Below are 13,719 nucleotides of genomic sequence, written 5' to 3'. Positions count from 1 at the left end.
ATTGTCTTAAAATGTTCATTAAACATTTGTATTTATTTGCATGCTGTCAGTTTGTGAATTTTGCCCAAATTTTTCTATTTAGATATTATTCACTTTTCTTAGAGCTATATAAACATTCTTGGTATCACTAATTATGCCAATCACATAAATCACATATTAATACAAATAACCCCCCCCCCTGCCAATCTGTGACTTTTTATTGTATTTATTGTTTTTATTTTATTTTTTTGACTCCTGGAATTTCAGTTCCTATGATTTTTTTCCTTAGCATTTGTACTTGGAAATAACTTCCTGGCTGATATCAGGCAAAACTATTGACTTACGTTTTCCTCGTATGGTTTTCTTTCTAGATTTAATTCTTTAATTCATCTGAAGTATAATTTAATATATATAGTACAAGATAAATATTTAACTTACTTTTTTTCTGAAAACTTACCAATTGTCAGAGCACTATTTTATTAGCCGTTAATGCACCTTTTATCTATAAATTTAAAATTCTACTTTTATAATATGCTAAATTCTTTAAACATTTAACATGTTCCTAGACATTATTTTGTTTGACGTTGAGTTGTTCACTCTTGTGCCGGTTGAGCGTTTAAAAATTATTATAACTTTATAGTATATTTCTATACCAAATAGGGACATTTGTTCATCATATCTATTTTTGCTACTCTATCACCTTTATTTAATTTTTGATTTTTGAAAGGGCAATACATGCACTTAGTAAAAAATTCAATATAACTGTAATGTATTTACTTATTTATTAGTTTGTTTGTTTTTAGGTATATAGTATATTGGTTAGACATTTATAGAGTTTATGAAGTGATCCCCCAAATTACTCTGTCACCCATCTGGCTCTGCACACAGCTATTACAATACTATTGACTATATTCCCTATGCTGCACTCTATGTCCGCATGACTATTTTGTAACTACTAATTTCTTTATCCCTTCACCTTTTTCTCTTACCCTGCTGACCCCCTCCCCTCTGGCAGTCACCAGATTGTCCTCTGTATCTGTGAGTCTGTTTTCATTTAGGTTTTTGTTCCTTAGATTCTGCATATAAGTGAAATCATATGGTATTTATCTTTCTCTGTCTGACTTATTTCACTCACCATGATAACCTCTAGGTCCATCCATGTCAGTGCAAATGGTAGGTTATTCAAAGAAAACCAAAACACTAATTTGTAAAGATCTATGCACCCCTACACTCACAGCAGCATTATTTACAATAGCCAAGATATGGAAGCAACCTAAATGTCCATCAACAGATGATTGGATAAAGAAGTTATGGTTCATATATACGATAGAATATTACTCAGCTGTAAAAAAATGAAATCCAACTGTAGTGTTTCTAAATGCTCAATTCGTTGAATACAGATTCAGATTTGCAACGTGTGAGATGTATGACAAACTGGACCCGTCTGGGGCTTGTTGAAAGATCCTAGTTCATCAATGTGACCCCTTTTACGCTGGGAGCTGTGTCTTGGCTTCCCCAGGGCTTGTCTGTATCTGGCTTCTGTATTTAGTCTTCTGAAGTTCTGCCTGTGTCCAGTGGCTTTAGAGCAAAGACACTCTCCTCAGTTTGAGCTCGGGCCTGCTGCCCGGTGCGGGGCTTCACGCCCAGACCTCCTCCTCTCCTAGCTCCTCCTGAGACCACACTCACTCAGGTAGAGCTCTCTGTGGCCCCTGACTGCTCAGAAAGTTAAGATGGCTCGACAGTGTGTCCCTAGAGGCAGTTGATCATGGTCTTTGATCCCACGAAATTCTTAAGAAATGCCTCACTGTGCTGGGGGTGAGATTAAGGAAGTGGCTCTTGGAAGATTCAGGCCGTGGGTGGGCAGCCGGTAATGTAGGGAACATTTCAGAGAGAGTGACTGGGGAGTTCCCAGGTCTCCAGAAAAACGGCATTCATTTATTGAACGGATATTTCTTGGACACCCGCTCTATCCCCAGTGCTACGCCTCAGACTGGGAATGTGCAAACAAGACACGCATTAGCGTCTGCTCTCGCATGGCGTCTGTGGGGGAAACCGACAGTATACTACTGATCACACTGCGGCAGCCTGTGATCAGCAGCCTGTGATCAGTGCTCTGGATGGGGGATCATTCACATCGTCATTTCCGGCTCCAAGCACCTGTGACTCTGGGCCCTGGGATCTTCTCTGGCCACTGAAGCCCACTCCTCAAAGTCTTTGGGCAGATCGGAAGTGCTGGGGAGGTGAAGCCCCCACCTCACACTGCAGCAGCCCTCCACTAATAACTGATCAGAGGTGATGTGTAGATACCCCGGCTCTGTCACCATTTAGACAGAGTCACAATGTGCCGAGGCTTGTCTTGCCCTGTCTCCCGGAGTTCCCTGTGGGGTTGGTTGGGCCCCCCGCCCACGGAGGACACTATTCTTAAAGCCCATTTATTGGCACCGTTCCCTTACTCTTTTCTTGTTTGTGTTTCTTGGCTTCACCTCCCATGTAAACTACTTGTCCTCATGTCTTCATCTCCAGGCCTGTGTCCCTAGGAAATTAATCTAAGACCAATGGAGGATCCTGGGCAAGGTCAGCAAACTATGGCTCACGGGCCACAACCAGCCTGTTGCCTGTTTTGTAAATAAAGTTTTATTGGAACACAGCCACACCTATTTGTTTACTATTGTTGATGGCCACTCTTCGCTACAATGGCAGAGTTGAATTGTTGGGCCAAAGATCAGCTGGCCCACAAAACTAAACATATTTACTCTCTGACCCTTCAAAGAAAACATGGACCTACCTTTGGTCTTGAGGAGCAAAATAGCCTGATCTGATTTACTTTATTAAAAGGTCAGTCCAGCTGCTGTACAAAGAATGGATTTGGGTTGGATGGCTTACGGACCTGTTTGAAGAACACCGCAGAAGCCTAGGAGAGGTAGAAAGTAAACAGACCAGAGTTGTGTTTTGAAGTGAGAAACAACGGGACTTGTTGATGGATTGGATTGGAGGGGGGGCGTGGTTAAGGAACGTGTTCTCGTATACTTTCGGTTCTTCTAATGATCTTTGAGAATTACCTTATCTTCAACATCATTTCCTTCGGGAATCCTTCATGACTTCTCAGGTTGGTTGGGGGCCACCTCTGTGCTCCTACAGTCCCTAGACTCATCCTCATAATGTTCTGTTCTTCCTTTAATCTTGCCTTAGATCACAGAGATGACACATGACAGAGCCTGGATTTTAATGCAATTTGACTCGAGATCCTGTTCTCATAACCATCATCACATTGCTTTATTGGTGTGAGCTTCTGATCTGGCAAATAGCAGGTGCTCAATAAATAGTCACCAAATGAATAAAGACCAAGAACTCTTTGGTTTTGTCCACACTGCTTATCCCAACGCTCTGGGACCCCCTTTCCTCACCCGTCTTGCTTTCCTTAGCCTGGCCTCTCCTATTTTATGGCCTAGACATGGGGCCATGGCAATGAAAGGGAGCTAACAGGTGATCCTGTAGCTATTATGATTTAACGAGCGCGGGTCTCATGCAGCCGTGCGACACGGACACCGTGAGCTGTCTGTGCGCAGACGACAAATCATTTCTGGTGGGGCATCTGCATCTGCTCGGGCAGCTTGTGTGTGAAACATGGTCCATTTCTCCTGGCACATTAATGGAGAGGGGTATGTGGGGAAACTGAGTGTTCAGCTGGGCCATCACTCTGAGGGGAGAAGGCTGGGCCGTCTCCATCGCATCTGCCCTCTGCCTAGCATCCTTGAATTTGTGAGGCAGCTGCCCACAGCCTCTGCTGAGAGCACATCATCAATTACTCAGGCACAAGCCGACCAGATATGAGAGCAGGCAAAGGCAGCCCGGAAACCAAGCAAGGGGTGCTGGCTTTTGTAAAAAGGAAAAAAATCCACCAGGGAAGAGGGTAGAAGCTGGGGGTGGTTCGGTGGGGTGGGTGGGAACAACAGAGATGCCTGTCAATATTCTCCTTGGCCCCAGGGTATATCCTCTGTCCCCTCTTCCCGTCTCCCTTGCCTCTCTCCTCTCTTGCCAGCTTTAAAAAACACACATAGGCAGAAATCAATCCATCAAATGTCATTACAGATTTATTAAGCCTGATGTAGAAAGACATTTAACAGTAATATCTTCAGAAAGACTAAAAAGAGCACTTCTATTCAGTCTTGTGCTTTGAAAATCTAAATATATTTTTTATCATATAAATAATTCTTTTCATGTTTTAAGTGCATCTGTGTTTTTTTTTTCTTCTTCATCTCTCCTTTAATTTTCATTTTTCAATTGGCCAAAGCGGAAGTAGGCGTCGATGGAAATGAAGCCATTTGCAAAGCTAATGGTGTTGAGAGGCGTGTCTGTGCTCTACCGGGTGAGCTAGGTTTCGGAAAGGTGGTTCAATATTTGCAGCATTAAAATGAGGGACGGCCTCCAGCAAAATCATAATTGAACACACCCAGGTCCTCAAAGCGGGCAGCTGGCTTTTCTGATGCAAATAACGATAAAGTTTCAGATGGGAACAGTTTATTTCCAATAACTGCTCAGTAGGAAGTAAAAAAAAAAAAAGACTTTTTTTTTTGTCACAAAGGAAAGAGTTATCATGTTTGAAAATGTAAATAATACACTTATAGAAACCTTTTTGATGGAAATGAGGGGCTCCATATAACCTTGGTGAGTGTGTTATTATTTTTTCACAATAGCTAAAAGAAGTAGTATCTATTATTTAGGGCTTTAATTACAATTCTCAAAGTAGAATGATTTCCTTAAAAAAAAAAACCTCTTTAGATGTAAAAAATAATGGCTTCAGCGATATAATTTAAGGGTTTTCTTCATCTCTACCCTCAGAATTTATTTCTAGTGGTAAAATTATATTTAAAAAAATCTCCCCTTCTAGAGATAATTTCGACACTGCAGCATCATACACAGGCATACATCTCGAATGCAACTCAAACAGAGTCATTTTTATTCAGTAAAGGGCTGATCCAAATATTTCTTTTAACCCGATTTAAGTGATATGAGATATCACAACCAGATCGTTTCTAATTAGGAGGGATGACGAGGTGGTGGCACCGAGGGACAAAAGCAGGAGCACCTTTTCTGAAAATCCCTGGATTTTTTTTCAAGCTGGAAAGCCGTCATTTCCAGCTGGGTTGCTTGTCTTTGGGCCATGACAACTGGGCCAAACCTTTGTAAATTTGCAAAGGGTGACTGCATTGAGCACTAGCATTCGGGATGATGGGGAGTAAAAGTAAGTGTGGCCAACCAAGGGAAGAAATTTCCAGATCGCAGGAGAGTGGGCGCGGATGCCTATCTGCGATGAATCTGTTTGGCCACAGGGTGGTATAATTTTCCTAGTAGAAAACTTTTTTTTCTCATTGCGAGGACAATTTATAATCATCAAAAACAAGTGAAACATGGTTTTGATTAAAACAGCCTGTTGGCTCAATAATCTCTAATTTTAAAAACATCCTTAACGCAGAAGAAGAACACGCCGATGTCGGGAATGGCCTGGGGCCCCATTACGACAGCAACCGAATAAATAAGGAGCAGAATTGCGAGGTCATAAAAACAAAATTAAGCTAATGTTTCAAATTTTGACAATTATGAATTCTTCCTCTGAGAAGACATTAAAAAAATTTCAGGCACTATTAGATAAAATACAAAGAAGATAATTCTACATGGATGAGTTTGTGGTTTTCCCAAGGGGTAAAGCATGCCTTTAAAGGAAAACTCTGAATCGGGTTGTTGGTTCCTCCCTACATCCAGCAATTGGACGGGACTCATGCAGACAGACAAACTTGGGTCTTATAGTTTCTTTGTAAACTCAGATCTAATTCTTTCATAAGCTATTGAAAGAGAATGATCAGGAAAAAATTACAAGCATATTATTATTATTTTTTTTCTGTACAAAAGAAACCCCATTGTGGGCCAGTTTGGTAGGAAACAGAAACGAGCAGATATAACAAAATCTGTGTTCATACATGGTGATATAGTTAGTATATACAAATATATACAGTATAAAAATGTACGGGAGGCTTGCGTTCCCAGCCATCCAGGCTACATGGTACACAAGGAAACCAGCCTGGTTTTCTCTCCGTGTATACAGGCAGATGTACTATATACAGCATGCAGGCGGTAGAAAATTAGTACGCTGCTCAGAAACATTCTACAGGTATGGTCGCCGTCATTTTTCTTTGAGAACGACTCGTCTTCTTTCCTAATATAAAAATGTGTTCGCCTTTCTTTGCTGGCAAATAAACACTTTCCTTTACAAGCAAGGACGAATGAAATTCTCCCAACTCACTCCGCCCTACCTCCCCCGCTGCCTTTTTTAAAAGGAAAAAAAAAATCTAGAATTCACATAAGGGGGCAGATATGTAACAGAAACATGATTCATGGCTAATTTTCTAAAAAGCTACAAGTACTCTGCAGAGTAAGAATTGGTTGACCGTTAAGGAGACCGTGACTGTGTATGGTCAATGGCCTTTTGATTTTAAAGGGGTGTGGAAGTTTGTGAGTCATGCCAAGGGTACCAGGATGTAAGGCATCCAAGCCAGAAAAGATTAGAAAGATACCAGTATAATCAGAGACCAGAATGTATATTGTATCCAGAGATATTATGACATTTAAGAACCCTGAGCCAAATGAGAATTGTTTCATATGTAAGCTTTTTTTTTGACTCACATTGCACATTCTAGCATCTGATGTGTTGCACGCCAAAATATCATTTCTGTAGTATCTCTCTCAACGCAGAGCAGGAAGCGTTTGTATTGTCTCTCCAGACTGGTTAAATTTTGTGTATTTAAAAAAAACGTACAGACAAATTTACAATTCCTGGATGTTCCATGGGTCATTTAGAAAGTGAAAATATTACTGTATACAGTCTTCACATTGGAGAAATAATTATATGATTGTTCAAGTTCTGTAAATATAAGCCTTTTCCTGGGACTCATGTCCAAATGTAGATTTTAGGTTCAAGATAATTCAGTGAACGCAATGAAATTCATTTTCTGGAGGAGTTGAAGGGAGTGGTAGTTTTTTTTTTTTTTTTAAGTAATACATTTTCTTGAATTTTTCAACTTCTCTTGGGGGTTCTCACAAAAGAGTTATTATTTGTAGTTCCAAAAGTGGTTTAAGCAAATAAACATCGTACAAAGGGCTGTGAATATTTAATCTGTCCTCAAACAGATCATTTTTTAAAAGCCTTAATGATACTCATATGGCTGTTGGTAAGATCATTTGCATGCTGAAAAGTATCAGTCAGGATGCCCTTTGCTTGAAAGAGCCATTTTACTTGCAATATATTTTTCCAAAGGAAACGGACAGAGTCCTGTCGCAGAAATGGTGTTTCACCTGGTACTAGCATTTTAAAAATCGTCCTATTCTAATCCATAAAACATTTCTAGTTTTCCCTGAAGCTTTGGGCTGCCTCGCGCATGAATAATTTTTGGAGAAACACCCACGCCCGTTAGCCCGCTGTGCGTGGCTATTGGAAGAAGATTAACTAGGAGCCTGGAAATTGTATATCTGCGTATGCCTCTGAATCTGTCACAGGAAACCAAAGGAGATAAGTGGCTTTTACTTTGGATGAAGAGGTAAAATTCTTCCGTAGGAATTCTAAAGATGATTCACAAGTTTCAAAATGTTTAATGCTTCCCCTACAATAAAAACATGTCTCTCTCTCTCTCTGGGGGTGGGGAGAGGATGGAAATTTGTATCTTTTCTCCTGCTCAATCTATGCCTAAAAGTATTTCATAGATATTTTGAGAAAGTGCCACATATAGGAAGGGAGAAAATGAAATTAGCATTTTAACATCTCACAGGGGAAAAAAAATAAACTGAAAGTTCAGTTGTGATTCTTTTATTTTTTTTTTTTGCCTAATGCATGTTTGAAATAGATACTACTTATTGCTCTTTTTAGAACTGCGGATGTATATGTGTGTGTGTTTAAAGCCTTCCATATATTTCTTTATAATAATAATAATAATTGTTATTTTAGCATTCATTAACACACTTCTATTCTTGTTGCAAAGAATAGAAGATCATGTGAAAATGACATTTTAATGTTGTTTTTTCTAAACAAAAACATTTAACAAGCTTAAAAAATGAAACCATTGAAAAGGCTTGAATACAAATAACTTGGGAAGTGACAGATGGAAAAGCAACAGAATGCAAGCACCTTCGAAGGCCTCGTAATCTTTGGATTTACTGTGAAAAGTTTCAGAAAACCATGGACTCTTTCTGTGGCACTGTCCACAGGCCCTGGAAGATGACAGCAAAATTCATATATATATTATTCACATATATATATATATGAATACATACACACGTGCCCACACACTCTCAAACGCATCTCTTCACTGCTTAACCAGAGTTCCGGAAATGCTTCTCAAATATGTCATTTCATTTGTTTGTTTTCTACATTTCGGCTCAGTCCAGTGGCTTGTGCCCGTGACATTAATTATGCAAGACTCCGACAACAAAACAGGCACATTTTGGGGGTGAGTTTTAAGAAATCTGTTTGTGACCTTAAAGAAATTCTGTGGGGACTGCCTGGGCTGTCCAATTTATTCTACGATTCTGTTCTTTTAGGCCTTGACCTATTTTTAAGCTATTTCTTCCTTCTATGCTTTTCAGAAGAAGAATTCCCTGTTTTGAAATATCATTTTGACAAACAGAAATAAAGCGCAAATAATGTGAGAGGAGTTAGAGCCTAGCTGAGCTCCTGCCACTGGTGTCTGACATCGGCTATCTTTATAACAACGGGAGGACCAGATATGTAAATTCTTCACTGTAGTATCCTGTGGCAGGCACCTAGAACAGTGTCATGCACACAGTAGGTGCACACTGGTATTTGTTGGGTGAACTTGCTGAATAAACTATGTTTCCTCTTCTGCCTTTAGCCCCCAGTGCTTTGTAACATTCTGTGTATTTGATGAATTTGCTGAACTGCAAAATGGGGCCAAATATGTAAAATTTAAATGTTTGCGTACAAATTTTTCAATGGAAATTTCAATTTGCAGCTGGTTAGTGGCCTTAGCTAGAAGGAAGGATGGGGGAAGGAAAGGCAATCTCTTATCCTCACTGATACCGAGGGTTGGTGGCTGCATGGAGATACTGGAGTGTAATTTGCATGTCATCTTCCTCCTCGTTTCTAAAGCTCCAACTTCTCAGAACTACATTTATCCACAGAGAGAAAAAGGATGGTATGAAAGCAGATAAAAACATTCTCCTGAGTTCATGTTCAGTTTTTCTCTCTAGAAAGAAGTTTCTAGAAGCCTCACAGAGCCGGCCAAATGAAGACAGGCTTGATCTCTAGGAGTATACTCGGAATTGTGTGTATTTCACAGCATGAGCTCAGCTCTTGTTTCCTAAGAAAGTTAGCAGCTGTCCCTCAGTAAGTGACATTTATGGTTACCAAGCGACAATTCATGAGTCTTACCAAATTTATCAATATTTTTGTCTCTCGCCTCCCACCCCGCCCCTCCATAGAAATTGCACTAACAAAGCCATATAGAATAGAAGTTGGAGCAGATGATTTATTTTTTTCTTTCTTGGGAAACTATTTCCATGGAGTTGAGAATGGTGTTGTTTCACCCCGACTTGGAACAAGAGCCCAAGAATTTGCTTTTGGACGGTCGTGGCAGAATCGGAATTATGAAGCTCTATCTAATAACCCTGGGTTGGAGCAGGCAGTTTTTTTTAACAGCTTCAGGAACCCCAATGCTAATGCATCGATTTTCCCTTAATAGAATTTCTTTGTCAAAGGACAGTACTCGGTAAGAGTCCACCCTTCAATCTTAACCCATCCGAAGACTGTTTCTTTCCAGTTGAGCTCCATTCATTTCTGGTTGAACAGGTTAAGCAAAGACAGACCTCGCTGTTCTCAATTCACTTTATGATCCTCCCATCATAAAAAATAATATCAGCACCTTGCTTTTCATGTCAGAACTACATTTGAGCCGCTATTCCCTATGCCCATGAGTAAATCCCATAAAAGCCGCCCCGTTGTACTGTTGCTATTTTTCCTTGTGGGTGATTGATTGATGGATGAGTGCTGACACTTCAATGAAGCTATTTCGACTGCCATCTCAATCCGATGATGTGAGGGGTATATTTTCTGTCCATGCCTCATTACTTCAGAATGACATTCCTGGAACTTCATTTACTTTTTCCCTCCTTCCCCGAAGCGCCATATTTTTTCCCATCTAGGTTATGCATGCCATAAAAAAAGCAATTTGCTATTATATGTGGCATAAGGGCAACACTTTCCCTAGGAGGTAAATAAGAAGTTTTTTTTTTTTTTTAAAATCCCAATGTTGAATTTAGGGATCATGTCAAAATTTTCAAAACAATTCCAACAGGCAGCCTCCATGAGAAATGGTGAAGAGAATATATTTGGATATATTTGGCTTCATTTCGTTGGTGTTGAGATTTTTTTTCAGGGTGATACCCTTGGTAATTAAAGCAACGGCAAAAAAAAATATATATATTTCTTTTGTTTCAAAGTCATCTAGTTCCTAATGTTGTGCCTAGAATAGTTAAAATATTTCACCTATAGCTGAGTAGCAGTTTACAACACAATCCAGACTTATTTGTCCTTTGAGAATAAGGAAATTCATCGTTTAAATGCAATGATGGATTTATCTATTATAGGTTGCTTTCAGTTGTATAGAAAATGCTCAGCTAGAGTCAACAGATCTACCCCTTGCATTTCCAAAGTGAGCACTAGGTACGCGAGACTTTTAATATTAAAACATGCTCTTAGCTTTTCCAAGTTGACTTAGGACCTGATTTTAATCTGTGTAATACAGTATTCCTGTTAATAATAACGTATAATTAAGACATCCGTTAAAAATCCATAACGTTAATTTAATGGAGAAAATCTAATACAATTCTATTGGAATTTTTACGTTAAATTAACTTTAACGGGCTTTTAATGGATGTCTTAATTAGATCTCATTATTAACGGGAATATTCCACAAATTAAAATTGGGCCCTCAAAGTTTTAATGAAAAAAGTTGCAGAAACACATTTAAAATGGACACCCTATTTCATGCTTTCTGTTGCTTCTAAAGCTAAGCTGCGTTTGAAAGCCCATAAACAACGGTCCTGCAGAAAGAGATTACCAGAAAAGGCTGCAGCTGAACTTTCCACCCTGCACTGATCTCATCTCCTTGCCTTCCTCTCAGATTCTGCATCTTACCAGCCTCCCCAATTCTTCCCCTTTTGCAGGTCTCATATGAGAGTGGTGCATGCTTAAAATTATTATTATTTTTTAAACCAATGAAGATAACGATGATAATAAAGATGCCCACCGCTGTATGGGGAAAAAAGTCTCCGGCAGCGACATGGTGAAGACTAACTATTTGAACAAGTTTCACAGAAGATGAACATTGTTCAGAGGTTTTCTTGGCGCAAACTCTGGTTTAACTTAATAATTCTTCCACTTTGCTGTGATTGACGACTCCCCAGGGCAGGGGCAGGACTGGGCAATCCAGGTGCAACCGTAATTGTTGCACTGAACAGAAACATTTCCTTTAGACAAACGTTCCCAGAGGGGTTATAAATAGGAAATGGACATTACCATGAAAAGTAAGCTTCCAAGTGTCTACATTTAGTGCAGCGCACTTGGACATTAAACTGTGGAGACTGATACTCCCCCCACCCTTTCCTGTCAAGTGTTACAAACTGACAAAATAAGTACATCAATGTTCCCAGTCATTATTTTTCTTCGGTGGCACTTTGTTTTCTCGTGACAGTGAAAAGGGGACCGTGGAGACGAGACGGCCCCATTGCAGTTTATCAATGAAAATCTAATATCATCCATAAGCAGAGAAGTGGAAATCAATACTTCATTACCAAATTGTTAGTGAGGATGAAGAGAAATGGCTGGGGCGATTTTTTTTTTTTGGCAGTCTTCTCAGAGCAGGGTGTCAGGAGGAGTTCAATGTCAGGTGCAATGAAGAAAGACTCAGTGTGAGGGGCATCCAGGCTGGAAAGTTGAAACTAAGGCATTTGTCCTGCAATGGGAATCAGAACAACAACAAAAAAAGATGCATTATTTTCTGAGGAAGAGTAGTTATTTCACCCAGGTAGTCAAATTGCCCACCTATACTCTTTCACCGGTGGTAACCGTCAGCCTAGAGTCATACTTAAGCCCAATAAAGGGTGTGATGTAACCAGTTAATGGAACATAGAAAGGAAACACCAATTTAGGGGGGAAAAAAACCCTTAAAATATAATGTATGGAAGAGATATTTGTACACCCACGTTCGTAGCAGCATTATTCACAATAGCCGAAAGGTGAAAGCTTCCCAAATGTGCATCAACAGGTGAACAAACAAAATGTGGTCTACTCATACAATGGAATAGTACTCAGCTTTAAAAACAAAGGATATTCTCACACATTCTACAACATGGTTGAACCTCGAGAACTTTATGCTAAGTGAAAATAAGGCAGTCGTAAAATGACAAAGATACTTTTCATTATATGAGGTACCTAAGGTAGTCAAACTCATAGAAACACAAAGCAGAACGGTGGCTGCCAGGGGCTGTGGGGGATGGGAGAATGGGAATTGCCGTTTAATAAGGAAAGAGATTCAGTTTTGCAAGATGAAAAGGTTCTGCAGCCGAATGGTGCTGATGGTTGCGTGACAATATTCACTTAAAAATGATTAAGATGGTAAATTTTATGTTGTGTGCGTTTAACCACAACATAAAATAAAAATATAACGTATGATTTTTCTATTATAAAGCATTCCGAAAAATAAAAACAATTGATCTAGGGCCCCGCCATCCAGAGAGAGACCTCTTATTCACACTCTGCTATATTTTCTTCTAGTGTTTTCTTTGTCCATGCATTTTTGCTAGGTTTCCGTAGTCGCAAGTGTCCACTGTGTAATATTTTCCTCTGGTTTTTCACTTGCAAGCATCATTGTAAACAGCTACTTGAGATCTATCGCCTACACTATCAGAATTTACTAAATCATTCTCTGATGTTAGACATTTAATTGGCTTCCAGTTTTATTTGGTGATACATGAAACTGTGATGAACATCTTTGTGTTCAAAGCTTTTCAGTATGCTGCATTTTCATAAGCTTAAATTCCCACATGTGGAATTCCTGACTCAAAAGGACCATTTTTCAGATGGGTACTAGACTTGTCAAGGTGATCACTTCAGAAGTGATATAAAACTCTAATCACTATGATGTACTCGTGAAACTAATATAATATTGTATGTCAACAGTAATTGACAAATATAAAATATTTTAAAAAGATGGGACCATTTTTGTGGTAGGGAAGTGGTACTTAACGTATATTTTGCTGTGGGAGGTTAGCGGGGTGAAATCCCCACCCCAACCGATATATGCTACTTAGATTATTGTAGAAATGCATGTAATTTCCATCAGCCCAATCTGGGTGGTATTCATGGTTTATGTCATTATTTAGTGGTAGTGCTCATTTTAGTGTGAAAGAAACCACACCTTGGACCTATATCTAATTAGTTTTTTGGAAAAGGAAAATTGCCAAGTTTCTAGTAGAAGAATAAAGACACATTGAAGACATTTGGATGTGTGTAGAGAAATTCTATGCAAAATCATCATAACGGGCAATATAAACGATTCCTTGGTAAGGAATAATGTGATTATAACACTAACGATCAGTTGCTGTATACCTACCAAATGAAACAATCTCATTTTAAAAATAAGAGAAAGGCGTCTCAGAGAGGTTAGTGACTTGTCC

The 13,719-nt window shown here is 39.3% G+C and overlaps 1 protein-coding gene across 2 annotated transcripts in view; it reads right to left on the bottom strand.

Moving 5' to 3' along the window:
- Positions 1-4,224: 4,224 nt before the first annotated feature.
- TSHZ2 (teashirt zinc finger homeobox 2) overlaps positions 4,225-13,719 on the bottom strand; it is a 406,844-nt gene continuing 397,349 nt past the window's right edge. For both annotated transcript variants that reach the window (XR_005653180.1, XM_039864648.1), the window contains one exon: positions 4,225-11,996. The gene's annotated coding sequence lies outside the window, so the exon portion shown is untranslated. The remainder of the gene's footprint in view (positions 11,997-13,719) is intronic.

The sequence above is a fragment of the Pteropus medius genome, unplaced genomic scaffold (assembly GCF_902729225.1).
Source record: "Pteropus medius unplaced genomic scaffold, Ma_sr-lr_union100, whole genome shotgun sequence".
NCBI lineage: Eukaryota > Metazoa > Chordata > Mammalia > Chiroptera > Pteropodidae > Pteropus > Pteropus medius.
The sequence above is the reverse complement of the archived record's forward strand: the minus strand, read 5'-3'. Positions and strand labels throughout refer to the sequence as shown.